This window comes from Cryptotermes secundus, unplaced genomic scaffold (assembly GCF_002891405.2).
Source record: "Cryptotermes secundus unplaced genomic scaffold, Csec_1.0 scaffold1065, whole genome shotgun sequence".
NCBI classification, from domain to species: Eukaryota; Metazoa; Arthropoda; class Insecta; order Blattodea; family Kalotermitidae; genus Cryptotermes; species Cryptotermes secundus.
Window position 1 is genome coordinate 413490 of NW_019737400.1, and position 23197 is coordinate 436686.

The 23197-nt window shown below is 41.0% G+C and overlaps 1 long non-coding RNA gene across 1 annotated transcript in view; it reads right to left on the reverse strand.

Moving 5' to 3' along the window:
- Positions 1-23197, reverse strand: part of LOC111870396 — a 400443-nt gene that overhangs the window by 336825 nt on the left and 40421 nt on the right. The window contains exon 2 of the long non-coding RNA XR_002843844.2: positions 19828-19949. This is a non-coding gene — a long non-coding RNA (uncharacterized LOC111870396). The remainder of the gene's footprint in view (positions 1-19827; positions 19950-23197) is intronic.

Genomic DNA, 23197 nt, shown 5'->3' on the forward strand with positions numbered 1-23197 from the left:
GTGGCTTATTGAATCACAATCTTGCAGTTCTGCAGCGAAGGGAAATGTGATTTCACTGGCGTTGTACAGTTCCTGAGAGAATATGCATTCAGGAGAAGAAGAGTCTAAGTACATTTGCCTCTACAGTTTTGACATTGCATGCAACAAATTTGAGTCGACACCAATATACTTCGTGAGATTGGAGGTCCCCACAGGGGCAAACATCGAGATGCCATTCTTCTGAGACGTGACGCAGCGTAGTCTGGTAAAGTTATCCAATCAAAGAGGTTCGTATCTGTCTCTGTTTTCTTGTCTATCAGTGTATCTAGGTAACTATCATACATTTCGTATTAGATATTTTGGCGAAATTTCTAGCAGGCGGATCTAGAAGTAGAGCTCTGCCTTTTCATATGAAGATATGCACGGTTTTGATTTCTGCCCTGGCATCGGGTATCCTGAGGTTTTCCGTGGCTTTAATCTGTGCCTCCAAAAGAGTTCTGGGACAGTATATTTTTATTGCTAGTGGGGTGGGACTAAGTCCCTTGTACTGCGGCCACTTCTGGCCTATTGTACCAGCCCCGGATGATCGGTGAGGGTGATTGTGGAGCAATTGGTGGAATGAAGATTGGCAAGGGAAACTGAAGCACTGGGAAAAAACCTGCCCCAGCGCCACATTGTTCACCACAAATCCCACTTGACCAAACCCGGGATCGAACCCTGGCCGCGGCGGTGGGAAGCCAGCGACTAACCGCTTGAGCTACGGCGCGGTCCTTCTAGGATAGTAACTCAATTATGCCACCACCGGTTCCTTTCAAGTCCTTTTCAATTCATTATTCATATTCGATCCTACCATTTGGCGGTGTGCGGTCCAGATACTGACATCATCGTAAAATAACAAACAATCTTTCCCCTTCCAGGCGAAACATTCCGGACGTGAATATATTTACCCCAAACACATTTAAGCCTTCAGAAGAAGTATGAAGATAGGGGGGGTCTACACGACGTCTGCTTGTTTCATTTTGGAAATTATTTCAATTTTGTGGAAATATTATAGCGTATAGAACCGTTCCTAGCTAACGACAGCAAAAGAGACGTTGCTAGGCAGCGGCCAGTGGGCCAATGGACTGGCTAGAAGGCGGTGTTTTCTGTGGTGTCCGCGCCATTGGCTGCTCACGTAAATTAATAACATAATGAGGAGCGGTGTTCTCTACGCAGTCCATGCCCAGATATTATAATCAGGATGAAGTTTAGAGCTTAGTGGTGTTGTGTAATATTCGCTAGAAGGTAAGGCTGTAAAGGGACGACATTGTTAGGGTCCGTTACCAGGAAACGATTAGTGAAGACGTTGAAGACTTTATGTATAATGCGATTACAGTGATCTTTAGAGTGTGCAACCCAGCGAGGCTATTATATTTACTTATAGTTACGAGTTGTGTGTATAAGTGTACAATAAGTCGAGTTACCAATCCAAACCCCAGGTGTAGTCACTCATACGCGTGACAATATATATCAGGGATGCGAAGTGAAACTCATCGAGTGAATTTAACAGTAAGCTCGAGGAGTATAGAAGAGTACAAGAAGTTAGCCTGTGAAAATTTAACGTATGATTTGAAGACTTTATGTGCGCTGTAGTGCAGTGATATTGGAAGTGTGTGATTTATTGAGAGTTTTATAGTTACTGTGTTATAAATCCGCGAAGGCTAGTGCAGATATACCGAAGAGATTAGCGTGGAGTGTTTGTAGTGTGAGAATCAGCAATAGTGTAATAATTAATTGTAGTTATGTCCTGTAGATGTTTAATAAATCCAATTACCAACCCCAACCCAGTTTTTAGTCCCTGATACACGTAGCAATATTTTAGGAGTGGGAGAAGACAGTCTCTTTTAATGCGACTTCAAATTTGTATGGATTTTGTGAATTATTAAACACGATTTCAGTAACAAGACTACATATCTTCGAATAAATGGAAGGTAATGAATTATGAAGATTTGGAAGGGAACAGCCGTGCCCTAATCGAGGTACTAACTGGTCATTTGCCTGGAGAGGCAGAGACGTCCAGCCTGCAGCCAGTCGCTATACCGACTACGCTATCCCGGCTACTAATGGATTAATTAAAACAGAATTTAAATAAAGAGATATCTGGTAACGTTTTCGGAAAGTATAATATTTTTTAGTTTGTCAGTAACTGACTTGGTACAGAAGCTCATTTCATGGCTGATGCCACACAGTCTATGCGTCAGTTGAATGGGTAGTCTATATCTGCAGGCTGTTGTCACATCTCGACTCAAAATTTCTCTATTTATCATAAACGAAGCGGGTGAGTATGAAGCCTGCGCCCCGGGATAAGAATCATTGTGAAACAACTCAGTCTGTGTCATGCATGCAGACGAAATTTACTCCCTAGAAAGAGATAAAAAATAAGACTTGAATTTCCAACCCTTGTACAATATTGACTTGCCCCCACGCATTTACCCCTTCACGACTATTTACCTTATATTCATAAAAGATAAACCTTCCCTGACTGGAGCAACAGCGCAGTATAAAACGTTCACAATAAGTGAAGAAAGAGCAAGTTAAATAATTATGTTTAGAAGGAGAGTAGTCGACAAGGCAAGATACTAACTTGCGCTTCAAGTCATTACATCAGAATATTTATGTATGATAACACAAAGTTTTGTTTTCCTTGGCACTACAGCCCCAGTGGACCTAGGCCTACCTCCATGAACTTCTCCGTTCACTTCGGTTTTTCTAGATCTTACACATTCGGTAGGACTCCTTGGGCGGGTGATCAGCCCGTCGCAAGGCCTCTACCTGTACGCAAACACAGAAAAATGCACACACACACTAAACATCCATGCCCTGAGTGGGATTCGAAACCACGATCCCGGCTTCCGAGCGAGCGAAGACAGTACATGCCTTAGACCCCTCGGCTACCGTGACCGGCAGTGTATAAGAACAATATATAAGAATTCAGTTCGTACCTCACAGGAAACAGATCTGAACCCACGGTCCCGGCTTCCGAGCGAGCGAAGACAGTTCATGCCTTAGACCGCGCGGCTACTGTGACCGGCAGTGTATAAGAATAATATACAAGAATTCAGTTCGTACCTCACAGGAAACAGATCCGAACCCACGATCCCGCTTTCCAAGCGAGCGGAGACAGTGCATGACTTAGACCGCTCTGCTACCGTGACCGGCAACACAAAGTTTAGTGACAAATAAAACGGTTCTGCTCATTAGAAAGTCGAGTTATAAGAGAGCAATAATATGCTGAATTCATATAACATGAAACATGTTCGTTTCATTTTGCGCTCACAATTATGTTGTTTAAGTGTCGACAATTTGCAAAATATAAGCTTTTATTTTCCAAACGAGATTGCTATTGTTCAGATCCGCCTTTTCTTACGTCGTTATATATATGGTATATCTAATGTAACAGTTTTCATGAACCATTCCATTGTCTTGATAGAGTACAAAACTCACATTCCTTAGCAGTTTCGAAATTGTAATATTACGAACCCCTTTTCAAACTTCTACGTTTCGTTTTAGGTGCTAACATAAGTACACGTTCCTGCACGTTCATTACAGATAATACCCTGCAAGAAAGAATAATCCTACTTAAATAAACAAAATAAGAATTTATGATTATCCGCATATTTAACGCCTTGTGGAGAGAATTCTTCATAACCACTGTTGCATCAACCTCAAATCCTACATCGTGTATAATGTAAGTAAAGCTATCCCTATAACAGACAGTGGAGGTTCATGGTAGTGAGGATGTCAGCCCTATACGCCTGCCGCCCTTTACTCCCCAGGAAGATTCCTGGTACTCATTTCTGTTAGAGGTTGAGTTGACTCCAGGGCCATAGTGTGCCTGAAATATTAGGTGAAAAGAAAAAACCCAATTATCTCATCGGAAAACGAACCCACAACCTTCCGGCTTGTAGCATAGTGACTCAGTAATGTATGTATCTTAAATTGTACTTCGTATGGAACACAAGCACTTCATTTTATGTAACTAACTTTCATTGTCTCTATGTTTATCTTATCTCAAATAATAATGGGTAAATATAAAATTGGGAAATGAAGACAATTATTGACTGGAATTTCTGTTATCCTGACTCAGATAAGCTGACTTCAGTACATCTACTTAAGAGATAAAGATTGCTTATTTTACTTTACTTAAACAGATGACATCAAGACGAATGAAGTTTTAATTAGAGCTCTATAAAATCTTACTTTTGACATTCTACGGAGTTGAGTGGTCAGTTTCATTCTCAGGCTCCCTTACACGCTGAGAAAAGCCTTTAGCGCTCATTAACAAGAAGGTTGGAGGGGTCCCAGAGTCAGACAAGACACTGAATGCCTGCCGCGAATTAAACCGCTGTGCCCAGTGTGTAGGTGAAGTGTTGTGTAACACAGACAGTATATTGAGAAATTGAACATTCTCACACCATTATTTCAGTGGTATCATTTAGAATCCTGGGGGGAAAATAGAGACAGATTTGAAAGAAAATTTTACAAGCACGGATCTACCAAGAAATGCAGTCGTATTATGCAAAAGAGAAAAATAGATATGAAATTTATAAGAACCCTATATTTCTCATTTCCTTTAAAAATTTTACAGTGAGAAATCATATCAGATACAGAATTACCTACTCAGTTTGTAGTCACATGACACTCAAATTGAACAGACCTAACCATTACAGGTATCTAAACTGTGGGAGAATTTCTTGCATCAATATACGTGTATTAGTTGCACAAAATAAAAGAAACTTAAATTTTAAAGTACCGGTAAGCAATGCTTTCTTCTCAGGTTTTCCTAGTGGGGGTTTCCTTTCAAGATTATCCAATCAATTTTTGAGAGGGACAGATTTTGAAGTATTTTGTATATGCTCCATGACCTGTGCTTTCACACATAAACTGTAAGAATATTCAGGCTTAGTTTGCGTGTTCGAATTATAATATGATCTATCTTATGGGCAGATACCGAATTTCATACCCATCCAAAACAATTAGTAAAACTTACTAGCCTGAATATAGAGTTAGCAAATTCTTCCGAAACAATGGTAAACGTCTTGCCACACTACACGCAGCCACAACCAAAAAGACGGGTTTCTTCATATTCGCAGCCATAAAAACCCCAAACCTCTCACGTAAATCTGCTGTTTTCTGTATTTTAATTTTTGGTTTACTCGAAAACAAATTGGATGACAAAAGATTCTGAATATAACGGATAGTTATAACAGAAATACTGGCAATTTTTTTTTTCAGAAAGGAAGACATCTTTACTATAAAACAGTGAAGGATATCCTTTGCCATTCCCGATTTTCTCGCTCTTAGTAAGCCCCCCTCCTCCCCCCTTTCTGTTTAACTCGCAAAATGTAATTTTCGAAAGGCAATAACGTCGAAACGAAGAGAAAGGTAAGAGGTTCAGACAGAATACTGACAGGGTGGCTTAACACTGGGATGGGCGGGGAAGCAATAAGAAGATATTTTTTTACATCGTAGGGGGGTAGTGCTATGTTATATATAGGATATTATTTGATAAGGAAATTACTTCCCTCCTATCCTACCCCTTAACGAAGAAGATGTAACGCTGAGAGCCTTGCCATCAGCCATGAGCCCACCCCCGCAGCCATCCGGCCCTCTGAAACTAGTGGTGGAAATGAAGGTGGAGAAATGTTGACGTAAAGAACTTGAAGAGGGTGGGTTGAAGGGGATTGGTAATGGTGGTGGTGGTGGTAGCGGAGGTGACTACTATATAGGGATGTTAAGAGCTGGGTTGTGGAGTAAGGGTAAATCAATTCCTTTAGGAATTTTCTTCACAGAGGAGCTTTAAAATGGGAAGTTGAATATTAAGGCGGAGGCTCTGGGGTTAGCAGACGCACACCAAAAATGCAAGGATTCAGGGGAAGATAAGAGAGGAGAATATTTTGACTGATTACCTCGACAAACTTCCTTTACTGGTGTTTATGAAACGCGAACTTTCGGAGGAGAGGATGAGGAAGATGTTGTCATAAAGCCCTTTGTGTTCAGCACCTAAACACTTCCACCCAGGAAACAGCTGAAGCCTTACGCCACGACTAAAGACTTCAATAATCCCTTGAGGCTTTGGGAAATCAGAATTTTGTATATCAGAGCTTTAATTTCAATGTTTGTTACCTACATGTATATAGAAGAATACTGAGAATAACCAGGGGCTATGCTACAAGCCGGAAGGTCGCAGGTTCGAGTCATGATGAAGTGGATTATTTTCAATGGACCTAATCCTTCCAGCCACATTATGAGCCTGGGGTCGACTCAACCTCTAACAGAAATGAGTACCTGGAATATTTCTGGGAGGTAAATTGTGGCCGGTGCGTAAAGCTGACAACCTCACCGCCATCTGTGAGCCGATTGTCTAGATAATGTGGGACCCGCAACTTCTCACAACCATATGGGCCTCCATGGCATGTTACAGGGATATCTTTGCCTTATACTGACAACAGCCTCCTGCCAACACGAATGATTTTAGGGAAGTGTACTTACAATAAAAAAATTGAAGAAAAAAAATCATTATGTAAGCCCATCACGAGAAGACGTGAGATGTTGAAACTCTGGAGCAGCTGAACATTTTATTCAGAATGCCCAGAAAATAATTGTGGGGTTCCGAAAATCAATAAATGCAAAAGTGACGAACTTACTGAAAAAGGGGCACCTGGTAGCGTAGTCGGTTGAGGTTACAAGCCGAAAAGTCACGGTTTCGATTTCCAATAATGTCATTAGATTTTTTCAACTAACGTAATCCTTCCAGCCGCACTATGGACCTGTGGTCGATTAAGCCTCTATCAGAAATGAGACCAGGAATCTTTCTGGAGGGTAAAGGGCGGGCGACGCACAATGCTGACAACCTCACCGCCATCTGCGAGCTGATTTTCTAGAAAATGTGGGAGCCTCGACATCTCACAACCGTATGGGCCTCCACGACCTGTTACAACAAGATCTTTAACTTTACAAACTGAAGAGACTAATATTTTACTTTAAAGTCACCTCAAATAATGTCAACATGTGCACGGTTCGTTACTCTGTATATGTTGATGGATACTGCACTTTTACCATAAGCGCTGTAGCATATCTGTCGTTACTTTCCCAGTGGCCTCTCACGCTCTCACTTTCAAAATTTTCAGGTGTCGAATTTTGTCCATATGAACGTAATTCCTCACATAGCCCCAAAAAGGAAAAGTCAAGTGGTGTTTAAATCAGGGCCCCTGGGTGGCCACAGAATCGAACTACACCTGCCAGTCCATCTTCTGGGAAATAATGCAACAAGAATTCCAAAATGTAGGTTGGGAAATCCTGCAGAACGCCCTCTTGCTAACGACCGCTCGAGAAACTGTACAACGGGTTGAGGAAAGTAAAGATACGGCTTTCGTGTAGCTGGAGACACAGCCTCCCAAATCGGGCCATCACATTTCTGACCGATTACATTTACCACATGTAATGGATAGTGTGCAGTAATTACGTTTTAAATGTAACAACACATTGTATAAATTGGTATTGTTAATACTGCGACATGACCTCCGAAAAGCAGAATGGTGAAGACAGAGTGGACGTTACTTGCTTGGCAATGACTTTGTAAACACGTTCCGGCGGTAACGAATAAGCAAGAAACAGTTGTGATACTGTTGGGATAACAATGAAAAAGGCGTTTTCTGTGGGTCCGCCCCGATGCTATAAAACGAGAAAATTGAGGGAGTATTTTGAGATGACAGTGGATGATATTTGAGAAGAGATGGAAAGAAAGGAATTACACTGTGACAAGACGACTTCACGTGTGACACTTATAAATCCGTTGTCAGGATACGACTAGTAAAGAATGAGGATACGAATGCGTGTTAGGTGAACTGTAAAGTGTGTGATTCAGCGATGGCGTTTAACTAATTGTAGTTCTGAGTAGTGTGTTTAATGTGTCAGTAAATGCAATCATCCAATACAAAACCACGCCTAATTGTAACACCCCTACACGTTACAATATATAATCTATAATTCCAGTGTTGCTCAATTTGTTGTTTCCAGCCGAAAGTGAAAAAAGAAAAATTCAATAACGCTCAAATTATGTTTACAAAATTTTTACTGAGAGGACTCAAAGAGAGTCATACTACATCATACACTTGTTATTACAGCATCGTAAAGGGACACACAGCCAGATAATTTGAGATTATAAGCTCTTTATATTCGTGTATTCACACTTAACAAAAACTCTCCCTCTTCCACTAAACACTGTTTTTTTTTAAATCGGCGTTTAATTGGTTATTCTTTTGAAACGCTCCCCTGAGCTTAAAAGAGGAGAACAAAGCCGTCGGTAATCCTCGAGTTTATCATCAAACCATTTAACTGCAAAACGCCATTCAGAGTGAGAGGCAGGGTCGATTGTGAAGATCGGGGGGAGGTAATCTTCATTAAAGAGCAGTCATACATGGCTTCGCCTCACACGGAACCTTCGATATGAGTTTATTTTTTTTTTAAGTTGAATAGAATCAAAAGAAAAAAGAGATGAGTTTCTTTCTTTGTTCATCCGCTAGGAAGTCAATAAAATACTGCAGACTATTCATAAAATAAAAAAAGGAAGAAAATGGGAACAAAACGATCATCATAACCAGAAATTGGGTTCCAAAATTAAAGAAAGAAAATACATTACGGGCTAAATTATATTTTCTAACTTTAATAAAGGAACTGATTTAAAATATTGACCTATATTGGATATCCCTTGTAATATCTGCTTTAATAATTCATCCTACTCAGATTATTGTATTTCGAATGAGAATTATGGAGAAGAGCAGAAACGTAATTTGAGTATCAGGGTGCCGGAAAATGGGTATGACGCTTTATTTCTGCTTAAAACTTCAACCGCAATCAGAGGAATATTAGAGAAATGCGTGTTGCATAATTTGGTTTGTTGTTATAAACATCTGCTAGCGTGACGTATGCAATAAAATCAGATCACTGCTTTGTATTCGTTGGATATCTTCTGATATCTCTCGTCGGAGTTATAACAGGTTTCAAGAATTCACATCTAGTACTCTGCCTTAATACCCAAACAAAAACTAAAACAAACTCCGTCGATTTATTCCGCAAGCGAACTATACCGACGGAGCGACCGTCGCTTGTCGGGGAAGTTAGTGCCAACTTTTGCTGATAGAGTGTGAAACGTGGTCAGCGCAACGAATCTCCATGGCCGTTAATTTCGGTTTTCTAGGCCGGAGCCGCTATTTCCTTGAAATAAGTCCTCAGTTATCCTCAAGAGGCTGAGTGGACCCTGTTCCAATCCAAATACTTCTTACAAAATCTGGTAGCGCCGGGAATCGAATCCGGACCTCTGGATCTGTATCCAGAAACTCTGACCACTAGACCACAGAGGCGGTCAGCCTTAGTAAAAGAAGTCAGAACACATTCAATAGGTCCGGAGTTCAAAACAGGACATGCATAAAAATGACCGTAATTTGTATTCATTCTTTTCGATCTACTGAAGAAAAAGAATTATAGATATGAAGTTAATATATAATTAGTTACAGTTCGCCTTCATGAAGAAAATAAAGGCACATTCAATTCGGTGAAATTTTTTCACCATTCCGTACAGATTTATTTATCCCTTCATACAAAAAGGCTCGAGCTAAATATTAAAATATGTCAAATTAATTTTATTTATTTTATTTTAATCAGTTCGTCTGTGTGACGATTAGTGTAAACAGCTAAGAAAGAAGAACGATTGAGGATGGCTGAAAACATGAACAGAAAGAGATGAATGTATCAGGAAATATGAGAGAAAAAAGAGGATGGAAATAGTACATAAAATGTCTATAGTCACACTCATAGACGAGGCAATATCTTTAACAACTGTCCACAACTACAATAAGCTGTTTATAAAATTTTCCTAAACACACATAAAGAAACTCACGAAATATTTCTTTGCGTCTGTAACCAATTTTTCGAAAGCACCTGCACGAAACTTTACTCACTTTTCAAAATGTTGCACGAATACAAAGAAAACAAAAAACAAAGTCCGTGGCTTTAGCCCGCAAGCGAACTATACCGACCGAGGGACCGCTGCTTAACGGCGAAGTTTGGCACGGATACAAGGGCACTTTAAATAACTTCGAATAACACGACGTATCTGTTTTGTGGGATGGTAAGTCCATCTGGGGATTCGCTACCAGGAATTAGGATACTATGATATATTTAAATCTTGCAGTCAGATCCTCGCTTCATTAGCAGAGCTGAATATACGAGTACTTAGAAATTTTTTGGTTTCGAAAAGGATAGTTCACGTAACAATCTACATATATTTCATCTCAAAAGAAAATGTAAGCTTGTTAATAAAAGTAGCCTCAAGTTACAAAAAGAAACATGGGACTTGCTTGGTCTTTAGAAAACTGATAAGCCCGTTTTTTTACACAGGCATCCAATTTCGATGAGTCAATAAACAAGAATATTCCAGGAATTCGTATGCCTTACCTCAGAGATAATTTTCCAGACATTATTTTTGCAATGTTTCCCGATTCTGTGTTTAAGAAACTAGAAACCAAGAACCTACGGGTGTTTAATTTATTTACTCGTACATTTGTTTCAGCCAGAGGAGATCAAAATCTGAGAATATTTCTTATGTAAAATTTTCTTACTATCATATAAAGACTTCCGGTTTAGAAAACCGAGAATAACGGTCGTGGGGATCCGTTGCGCTGACCACGTGACACCATCTATCCGCAAAACTTGGCATTAACTATGCCAACAAGCGGGGGTCGCTCGGTCGGTATAGTTCGCTGGCGGACTAGAGGCCACGGAGTTTTTTATATAAAGACTGAAATATATAGGTCTAAAACTATGCCTTATGGAATTGTGGTTCTTACAGTGACGATTATGAAAAGTACAACCATCTGGCTTGTAACGCCAATGTAATCCGGTAGATGTCCAGCGACGTTTCGGAAAAACCTATCTCTTCCATCGTCTCTCCGCAAGCACTGATTGCCGCTTGTTTATAGATGGTTTCTTCATTGGCCTACTCTTCATCCCTCAGGACGGAGGCAATATGTTGCTTCCAAATTACGGTTGACATTCCCCGCGTTTTATGGCTTAATGTCCCAGAAAATATAATTCTCCGGTGCCACCACCATGAGAATAACAAATCTACATTGCACGTTTTTCCTCGTTACGCGTCGGAACCTCCAGAGAACATTCAACTGCTTTACTCAAGATACTTCCTATTTTGTTTCATATAGATACGTTCTCAAAAACTAAATAAAATTAAATCAAAATCTTTTCAACTTTTTTTTTTTTTAAGAAAATTCAATTTATATTTCGCGATCATCTTTGAAGAACTTTGGGTCTTTAAGGCTAGGATGTTGATATTCGCCTGGCACTCACCTACGAATATATCTGACCGTTCAAGCCATTTCCGAGACAAGCGAAATTTTGATTTTGAGTCCCACTTCAATGGCCCATACTTTAGGAGCTAGAACGTTCATCTTCATGTGGCGCAGGACAATGATGATAAATTGTAAAAACTGAATATGAACAAAATCGAATCAACTTTACATGCGGTGGCGAAGTATACATATAGGATGTCCGGATGAAAGGTATCCAAAATAAAAAAATTCTATTTCGAAAACTGTCATACACACTAACCATGCTACTACTGGACGCTAGTGACTCTGGATTACTAGTTAAGCCACTAAGTAAACTACAGATAAATTAAGCCAGATTCGATTTTCGGCTCTTGCCGCGATGGATATGAACTGTACTATCGTCTGGGATGAGAGTTTACCCGACGTTTCGGAGGAATGTACTGAGTCTATCTTCAAGGTCAAAGATTATGCCAAGCAAGCAATCAACATGAAGCAAGCATATCCATATCCCAGAAGTCTGTATTCTTCCATTACAATTACAGTTCGCTAACCACCTTGAATATATTACATGTAAGATATAAGTGAAACGAAGATTTCTATTACCTACTCGTTTGAAATTCAACTTGCAAGTAATCAAAATACGTAACAGCTGATTCCTTCGGTGGGGCTGAATGGTAAGGAAGGTGGGGGGTGGGGGGTGGAGCGGAACTTAAGTACAGTTATAATTAGTTTGAAGAAGTTGTAACACTGCATCCAGTGTAATTAGAGCCTAAGTTGAGAGCTTCATATGTCAATAACACAAGTTTGAAACACCTAGAAGAGCAGCAGCTAAATATTAAATTCCTCCATGCGAGGTAACCACACGCAATTTCATTTCAACAGAAAGCGAATTCGACAGAACAGGTTACCGCAGCAGTAAGGCTCTAGAGTTGTGCTCGCGATGTTTCGGAATGTACTGCTTTCGAATCTTGGCTGGGATACTGGATAATCTGAATGAAGAAAGCAGTCTTCTGGGATATGGCGCCGTGTAGATATTGTGTTAACCGACGTTTCGGAGGAATGTATCGCCTCCATCTTAAAGGTAGAAAAAAAAAAAGGAAATCCGCATGCGAAGAACCAGCGTGAGTATGAGCTAATAGACTAATTTCGAGAATGAACCCAGCTGTATAAGAGCAGAAAGAGAAAGGTGCGGGGCTACATGGGAAATCAGCAGAGAGGCGAGGGGAAGGTTATGGGGAGGAGGGCCAACAGGTAGCAGGCCAGAGCAGGTATAGAATATTGTGACGGGCGAGAGATGTAAGGTAATTGGAGGGCATTAACCGTTAAGCTTCGGGGTTGCTATGTGAGTCGGTCATGGACTTGCGTGGCCTTGTGGATCTGGCGTCATATCCCGGGGGTTTCTTGAGGGAACAGATGAGAGGCTTCCCTGACTTGCTGAGACAAAACCCCCTTCCTTCTTCCCTGAAGATGGAGGGGATACGTTCCCCCGAAACGTCGGTTAACACAATATCTACACGGCGCCATATCCCAGATGGCTGCTTTCTTCATAGTCACCGAGTTGAAAACCTTAAATCTTACAATCTGAATGAAGTTTTTCGTGGTTTTTCTCAGGGGCACCTGGTAAATGTCGGGATACTACCACCGTCAGGCACGACATCTGTTTTGCATATCCATTCCAATTTATCATTCCTGTAATAACCTACCTTTCGACGTCATACCGTCTAGCTATTGTCATCACCTTGAGATATCCCACAAAATATAATTTGCAAATCTATGTCACTGTTAGGGGCCGCTATCAGGCAACGACTGAAGACGTGGAAGACTTCATGTGTGTTGCAGTAATGTGATTTGTAGAATAGGTAGATCCGTGAAATAGTTGCCTGTAGTTACTGGTTATAAGATTTCAGTAAAATAATTACCAGTCATAACCTCCTGTCTAGTTACTAACAGGTTACAATATCCATAATGTATCTCTGCCTTTCAAGGTCATTTGAGACTAAGAAACTTGTATGATTAATATGTCATTAAGCGACTCAAAATGAGTTGAAGAATTTCCGTCAATAAAGTCAGAGACTATGTCTTCAGACCCAAATGCGAAATATCAGTTGTCTAGATAACTGATAGCTGTATTCCGACAAGCATATATGAGAAGCGGCATGCAGTGTCCTCGCTCGCTCGGAAGCCGGGATCGTGCGTTCGAATCCCACTCAGAGCATGGATGTTTAGTTTGTGTGTGTGTACAGGTACAGGCCTTGCGACGAGCTGATCACCTACCCAAGGAGTCCTACCGAATGTGTAAGATCTAGAAAAACCGAAGTGAACGGAGAAGTTCATGGAGGTAGGCCTAGGCCCACTGGGGCTGTAGTGCCAAGGGGGAAGAAATATGAGAAGCAAGCAGAAAGGCTCATAATGCTGATTTCTCGTCTTATTCTTCAAATCATGAAAATGGAGGCGATATCTTCCTCCGAAACTTCGGTTTTATTCCAACGGACTACATTGTGTCCTGTACCAGAGGACAGAACTCTCCACAACCACAGCTGTGAGAACATCAAATCCCACTTACGCTGTATTCGTATAGTCTGGTTATTGACAGCGTCGTAATATATAACCCATAAAAAAGAATAAAAACCCAGTGCAAAAATTACACCAGCGAATGCAGAAACCACAAAGATCGCCTCTTAACAGTCTCTGTGAAACAACTGACTCAGTTAAATTGTACGTTGTGTAACGCCACAAAAAAAAACTGCATCGCAAGCAGACGCATCTGTGAACTGAATATACCCTACAACTCGCTCCACTGGGCATCCAATTATTATTTATTTTTAAGTTCTTCATTTAATGACGCTTTCAGTGTTGAGATTACATAGCATCAAGACTTAGATGTATTTCAGGCCGAGCCATAGCTCAAACGGTTAGTCGCTGGCTTCCCACCTTGGCGGCCCGGGTTCGATCCCGGTTCTGGTCAAGTGGGATTTATGGTGGACAAATTGGCGCTGGTGTGGGTTTTCTCCGAGTACTTCGGTTTCCCCTGCCAATCTTCATTCCACCAAATTCTCCATCATCATAATCACCTGGGGCAGGTACAATAGGCCAATCGGCGGCCGCCGTGCCGAGTGGACCCAGCTGGACTCCACCCTCCACCATACTAATTAAAAAAAAATTAGTTGTATTTCAGACATACCTGATAATAAACAAAATTATCTGCTATGCAATTCTGTACGCCGGCATCAGAGAAGAAAATATTATATATGCCGATCATAGTGGCCGCGCGGTCTAAGGAATGAAATGTCTTCGCCCGCTCCAACATTTGGATCGTGTGTTCGAATCCCACTCAAGGCGTGGATGTCTGTGCTTATTCTGTGTTTGTGTTAGGTAACGGCCTTCCGATGGGCTGATCCCCCGTCCAAGGAGTCCTACCGACTATCTTAGATTAAGAACCTGAAGTGTAACAAAGCGTTTCACGGATGCTCTAAGCGGAAGCAACAGGCATAAAAGGAGGAGGACTTTATATCCCGTCTTTGTTGACTGCATTATCGACTTATGTCATCGTCCGACCTACAAGTGTAGCAAAGACGATAGCCTTTTATTAGAGGCAAGACATACATGCTGAATTGAAAATACGACTATTTTCGTAGCTTCTTTCAGGAATGTATAAGTACACGTATGCGGACTAAAGGCAGGCCTGAAGGCAGGCTTGCCACCTGTTTTCGCACTGGTATCTTTCTCGGCTTATTCTACTCTGAAGATGGAGGCGATATGTTCCTCTGAAACGTCGGTTGGCTTTATATCCTGGAAGATAGTACTCTTCATAACTGCCTCTGTGAGAATCTCAAATCCTTCAACAGATATGTTCGTTGTCTGAAACACAAAATCTTTCTGGAACCAATTGGCCCTAAGCCGTGGTTAACCTTTCTGGACGTATGAGATTCGTACCTCAGTGGATGTTCCAAGATGGAAAAACACTCACCACAAGGTCAAAAGAGAGATCTACTGTCGAGACGTGGGGAAAATACATGAAAGTTTATGGGAACCGAAAAGGGAACCGACATGACAAACGCGAACAGCAAAAAGACTAAGAGACAAACGCTGATCAGAATAGAAGAAGAAAGGATAGATAAAGGGAAAGGAAAGAGAGGAAAAGGAGAAAAAATTGACTCTCATATTTTGTGAACAAAAACCGATTTGCGGTGCGTAAATGCATGAGTGTCTTAGGAGTTATTTATGAGATTTTTAGTTTCGTCGGATTTGTGGTTCTTACAGCGATGACTATGAGATGTACGATCTTCTGGGTTGCAGTCCCGTGTAGTTCGGTAGAAGCTCACCGACGTTTCGGGGAGATGTATCACCTCCATCTTCAATGTCAAAGATTAAGTCAAGTAAGAGACATATAACCAGGCGGCAAACAGAACTCCGGTTGCTGCTTGCATATGTTCTTATTTTGCTTCACCTATTCTTCGGAACCGAAAATGAAGAAGACGTTTCTCCAGAACTTCGGATTCTCTCTGAACTAGACGGCTTTAAAAGGCAGAAAATATTACTCTTCCTGTAGAGCCATAAAAATAGGTAATTTCTAAAATACATTTGTGAGATATGAAATTTATGTGAAGTTTGCCTTCAAAACAACAGATTAAAAATATCGTACAGCAGAAATATGGATATTGACACAAGTAGCAAATGATAAATATATTTATGTAATATTACGGCCACGGGAAATAAAAGGGCTAATATGTATCGAAAGAACAATTTATTTAAAAATAAGTACGAGGGGGTACCCAAAAGAAACCGAACTTATTTTTTTTAACTTATTTATTCTAATTTTAAGCACAAACCTTCAATCCCTTTCAAAGTACTCTCCACTTACACTAATACACTTGTCTAGTCTTTTATTCCATTTTTCAAAACATTGTCTAAATTCATCTTTTGAGATGCTTGACAGCGCCTCCGTCGTTTATTCCTTTAATGTCTCTTTTCATTCGAGGAAACAAAAAAAAAGTCGCATGGGCCAAGGTCGGGTGAGTATGGAGGGTGAGGAACAGGGGTCATACCATTTTTGGTCAAAAACTGTCGTACAGACAGGGCTGTGTGAGCAGGGGCATTGTCATGATGGAAAAACCAGTCACCCGACTGCCACAAATCTGGCCGCTGAGCTCCAAGTCACTCCCGATAGCTCCACAATTTCTTCAATGGTCCGTCGTCGATCTTCCTTGATGATTTCACGAATTTTTTCAACATTTTCATGTGTTCGGGCCGTGGAAGGACGACCAAAACGAGGTTTGTCATCAATTGACATTTCACCATTTTTGAAACGGGAAAACCACTCAAACACTTGAGTTTTCCCCATAGCATCGTCCTTGTACGCCGTTTTTAACATTTCAAGAGTTTCTGTTCCACTTTTCCCGAGTAAAAAAGCAGAATTTCACCGCCGCACGCTGTTCACGAAAATCAGCCATTGCAAAAACGACAATCACACAAAACAGTTGTCACTATAAACTCTGCCGAAACTAGTCCTTACCTTCTGAAGCAACGGTAGTCGGCTTATCGACTCAGGAATGTTAGCTCTATGCGCTCATAGTGGCAAAACGCGGTACTACAAAAGCTCTGCCCACAAGAAAATTAGTTCGGTTTCTTTTGGGTACCCCATCGTATGTTCTGTTATCTCTCATTCCATCCAAAAATATTGCCCATATATTTTCCTTGACGCGGTGTTTAACACTTTGAAAGCTACTCACAATATATCTCGTCTAGAAACAAATGTCGTTTCCTCTTGAATTTACTTGAAGTTCAGTAATATCAGTGAAAGAAGGGTGTTCGGTCATTTCTCGACAGTTAAATCTTCTCATTACTTTTAAAGTGTAAAAATCATATGTTGCCATGGAAATAAAGCTATACAGAACACTTCAAATAAAACCAGAATTGACAGGGTTTAGGTTAAGTTTGAGTCTTTAGGATAAGAACAGCCAATTTTCTATTCACTGATAAAACAGACCAGTACTGGAAGAACAAATTAGGTCCATTGTGGCAGGAAAATTAATAACTTTTTTTTAATTATCGCAAATAGTTTCTGATATTCTATGGATCCAGGAAGGGCAGAAAGGAACTATTGGTGGAGATCTCTGCAAAATTATTAGATATTAACCCTTAAGTTTCAAAACCGGTCACGGTAGCCGAGCGGTCTAAGGCATGTACTGTCTTCGCTCGCTTGGAAACCGGGATCGTGGGTTCGAATCCCACTCAGGGTATGGATGTTTAGTTTGTGCGTGTCTGTGTACAGGTAGAGGCCTTGCGACGAGCTGATCACCCGCCAAAGGAGTCCTACCGAATGTGTAAGATCTAGAAAAACCGAAGTGAACGGAGAAGTTCATGGAGGTAGGCCTAGGCCCACTGGGGCTGTAGTGCCAAGGGGGAAAAAAAAAGAAAAAGGAAAGGTTCAGAACGGGAATCCCAAAAAAATATCTTCTCATCGCATGTGTTAAGCAACTTCAGAGATTCAAACCCGGTCAGCATATATCACAGGGTATTAAATGTAATTCATTATTGAATCTAATTCCATGTATCTTAATCAACGTCCATAAATACATCAATCTGAGTGAGTAATAAGCATCTCACGGCCTACAGCATAAAGATGCGTCAACATATTGTGACATGTAGGCCCGTTTCTAAGAAACGAGTTGGGAAACACGTTTCTGCGGAGATACGATTCTTGGACACAAAATATCGCTGGGTGTTAAACGTATCCATGGATACGGAAATGAAACTTGTAGAATCTTTAGAAGCAACTGGTTGCTGTGGGATCTACAAACGTATCCATGGATACGATCATTCAACAAACATTTCCCTATGATTCGTCACGCTACATAAGCGGCCGTTCAGGAAATAACTGGAGCATTCGTAAGTCAGTCACTGGCATTCGTAATTCCATATTACTCGTGCTCGCCAAGCTTGTGCTCGTCGGGAGACTCGTCTGGCTTACACTTGTGCCCGTAAATCTTCGTCCACACTACTTCAGTTGCTCGCCAGGCTTCGGCGCGTGAGGATCCGTATATTTACTCGTAGTGTGTATAGGCTGTAGTCGTATTTTAATTTATTGGCTATAGTTTTTAAATTAAAAAAATAAAATTTCCTTGTCCCGTGACTTGTCATATCGTCCACATTACTCGCGAGCATAGCGGGTCACACGAGCACGAGCACGAGTAATGTGGACGCATCTTAAAGAAACTCGGTACGAAGTCAGAACAATAAAAGAAGACTAGAAGAGAAGCCAGCCACAGTCCAGTCAGAATGGAGCCAGTCTTAGGCAGCCATTTATCGTGAGCTGCTGTAATTGATTGTGATTAAGAGACATTGTGAAAGAAGCGTCAATAAATCCAATAATCCAGTCCAAAACCTGTTATTATTGTTCACGGGGCCATAAACACGTGATAATATTTTTTTTTTTGTACATGTTAATCAAATGAAGAAAATAGTGTAACGTGNCCATAATCACGTGATTATATTTTTTTTTGTACATGTTAATCAAATGAAGAAAATATTGTAACGTGTTGGGTGGTACGTGACAAAAATAACGGGTTCCAATTCGAATGATTGGGTTTATTAGTACCTTCGTTATAAGTTCTCTTTAATCACACTTAAATACAGAGCTGTGTGCTGATTTGCACAATTTATAGTTCACCGTTACACGCGCACTAGGATTCCCATTCTTCATTAGTCGTCTCCTAGCAACGGATCTCAACACAGAAACTAGCACTTCAAATCACTATGAAGTCTTCTTACTATTTCGTCTTCAATCTCTCTGGAACCTCGAACTAAAATTTCTTCTGGACTCACTCCTCCAGCTGGCAACTGTCGCGTAACTGCCTTGAATTAATTCTGTCACTGCATTCACTTTTCTTATAAGCACTCTGCACAGACCCCACAGAAAATGTCGTCTCTATTGTTGTGCTATTTCATAACGCGGCTCGATACGCGGAAATAAGTTTACCCAGCCTTTGCTCAGAAATGGATTACATATACCCATTATTCTACTGTTGCTTTGGCGCAGCCCGCATAGAAAACACAGCCCATCTATTGTTGCGTAACTTAGCAACGGACTGTCTACCAAGAATCTGTCTTCGCGGGAACTTGTTTACCGTAAATGATTATAGCCTTTCATTCAAGTCTTCTCTAATCTACCTAATTACCCAGAAACGGAGACTCACGTGTTGGCACACTGATCATTATTCCGTGAAACATTAGGAGATTGTGTAGAACATTGTGACTTCTCATTTTAGAAATCGATTTTAATCTGTTCCGAATTCGGAACATATGAAGAGAATTTTAGAATTACAGAGTTACTCACCCTCTACATAAAACTTCAACCGTAACACTGCTTCATGCATTGCAAGAGATACACAAAATTAAACTTTGATATCAATACTGAGATTTATCTACAGCGTGCAACATATTTTAAAGCAGCTCTGGCTATACTTACGAGAGTAAAAGATATTCAGACGGCGTACAGTATTACAGATGGAGGTTTATGCTTATTCCATCTTCAAGGCGGAAATGAATGCGATGGGGATGCGGCAAAACGCTTAGCAGACGGAGCCCGATCTGAAACAACAGGAACGGTGCTCATGAACTGTAAGATTATCATCTGATATTTCAAGGTCGAGAAATCCTGAAAAATTAAAATTAATGTCACGGAAATGAAATGACATAAATACACTACAATTAATAAAGTGAGAAGCGTAGTCAGCAATTGTAGTACTGAATGTTAAGGCTTTCGACTGGATGTAGTTTAAGTAATGTAGTACGCTTGAGTGAGAGCCATTCACAATTTCGCAATCTTATATTTATGTCACTTACCGCGCTGAAACTGTCTTTCTCCAGCTGAATCCTACACTTCGAATGAGATTGTGACGTGCATACTCAGTGTTAGACAATGATTCGGTAAACACGACGAGGTAAACACGCCTCGTCAACAATAAATGCTATGTTTTTGTGTGCTCCATGGCGAGGGTTTTTAAGATTACGCAGTCAAAAGACGCGAACTATTATATAACGGTAGTCAAGAGTCAACAGTTGAGTTTCGGGACGCCAGCCGGTCAGAATATGAGCTCTGGAGCAGAGGAACTGACTTGACTGCAGTCTCCGGAACTGGTGGTTGCAGGATAATGGAAAAAAGGAATTAGGTTGTGAAAAGAAGTCTTCATGTGTCAGTTACAGTAAGACTGTTATGAATCCGTTATCAGGATACGACTAGTGAAGACAGAGAACCCTAATGTGTAACGATGAAGTGTTAAAGCGCTTTATTGCCTGTAATTCCGAGTTTTGTAAAGTATATCGTAAGGTGCAACAAATCCAATCATCCAATCCAGTACATTTAAGAAAAAGCATCTCTCAACTTCGTAGTGTTATAGCTCTCTTTCTGGACGGGAGCCTGTCATTCGCCAGTCGTTTTAATGTAAACTTTATACTTAGAATGAAGTAGAAGATACACCACTTTTGCTCGGATATAGAACAGCACTGTCGCAAACAAAAAATGGATTATCGCTTAAGCTGATGGAAACCGCTGGAAAGTACACATCGTGTACTTAGATGGAAAATATTTTTGGCAGGGGTGACGATAGATGTATAACCTGTTGTAAGGAACTACAATTCAGTGTTTCTCAAAGTGGAGGGCGAAAGTAAAAAAGTTCTCGAGACTTCCACTCTGACTGGATAATATATAAGCAAGGACAGGCGGGACTGTGTAACAAACTCTTATAGATACTCTGGTTTCGTATGCATAAGCAATGATGTGCATTCTGTCATCATAATGCTATGCTTGTGTACAGAAAAAAATCCTCTCAGTAACAAAGTTCCATCTACTTCTATCTTCTGGGATAACACGCTATGTAGTCCATTGAAAGTCAACAGACGTTTCGAAGGGAATATGTCTCTTTCATCTTCAGAGTCAAGTAAACAAGCTAAAAAATACAGTATAAGGACATTAGCTGATTCTTTCGACCCTGAAGATGGAAGTCACATGTTCCTCTGAAACATCGATTCACTCTCAGCGGACTGCATGGCGATATATCCCACATGATAGAAGTCTTCAGCGTCAGAATTTATCACCGCAGCGAAGTCTGTAATTTTTTAAATATTGGGATCCTTTGACTAAAAATGAAAAATTAAGGCACTTATTACACAACTGGAACGTAGTGTGAACACGAAAATTCATCAGAACCTCAAGTTCAATAAGGAAAAAATAATTTGTTACTCTGTGATGTGGAGACTTAAGTTATGGGACGGACGGCCGAGGAATCGGGGTTTGATTCCCAGCAGGAAAAAGAAAGTTTACACTTCTCTATAAGGTATAGATTGGCTCTGGGACCCATGAAGCCTCTTATACAAGGGCACTGAGGGTCGTATGTCCGGGATAAAGCGGAAGGGGCCTAAAGCTAGCGACTCACTTCTATGGAGTGCCAAAGTCAAGCTTAACAAAGCTATAACTCCACCACCAGTGCGTCATCATGGCGCGGTGCTTAATTAATTAAGCTCAGGGTAACGCTATATTTACCTCCACACTGCGATGTCATAATGTTGCTGCTTCGGAACAGTCACTTTGTACATATACTCTACAGAACTACATTTGTAAACATATTCTAAATGGTTCTGACGATCCGGTGTAACACTCGGAATTACTGGGCTTTTGGACTTTATCTATCTTCCGGTGTTCTAAAAAACTACAGAACACAAAAAACTCCGTGGTTGTTTCAGTCCGCAAGCGAACTATACCGACCGAGCTACCGCCGCTTGTCGGCGAAGTTAATGCCAACTTTAGCGGCTAGAGGGTATCGCATGGTCAGCGCAACGGATCCCAACGGTTGTTAATCTCGGTTTTCTAGACCGGAACCTCTATTCCCTTGAAATAGTTCCTCAGTTATCCTCACGAGGCTGAGGGGAACCCGTTCCAGACGCACTACTTCTCAGATAATCTGATAGCGTCGGGAATCGAATCCTGACCTCTGGATCTGTAGCCTGGAACTCTGACCACTAGACCACAGAGGCGGTGAACTACAGAAAACAACGTTTCGGAAATTGTATCTATTTCCGTCCTCAGGTAAGGTGGAGGATAGACGCGTACTCTGTTGTGTCCTACAGATTTAACTTTTTTATTGCTAGTGGGGTAGGAGTAAGTCCCTTGCACTGCGGCAAATTCTGGTCTATTGTATCAGCCCCAGATGATAGGTGAGGGTGATTGTGTAGCAATTAGTGGAATGAAGATTGGCAGGGGAAACCGAAGTACTCGGAGAATACCTGCCCCAGCACCACTTTGTCCACCACAAATCCCACTTGACCAGACCCGGGATCGAACCCTGGCCGCCGCGATGGGATACCAGCGACTAACCGCTTGAGCTATGGCGCGGCCTACAGATTTAACTTAGTTCAGTGATTGAGGTCTGCTCTTCCTATGTGATCCAACAGAGAGAGTGTCTCCCCCACCTGATGAAGGAAACAGGTCCAGTTTCCGAAACGTTGTTCTTTGTATTTTTTAGAATACCGGATGATGGACAAAGTCCAAAAACCCACTAATTCCAAATATACTTATAACTTAATACACTAAAATAAAGGCCAATATTGCATGAAAATCGATAACAACACAATTCAAAACTGTGTGAGAACGTCTCAGAACTGAGGTACACCTCAGTCTTATTCAAGTTTAACACTGTTCTCCTTGCTAAACGTAATACCCTGCCTGCTACTACCTGTATACGAAATCCCACAATCCTTAGTCCAGGCGAGCAAGGATTCCAATAACGTTTTCTTGAGAGCGAAGAGGCCCACAAGGTTCATTATATAAAATGACTCTTAAT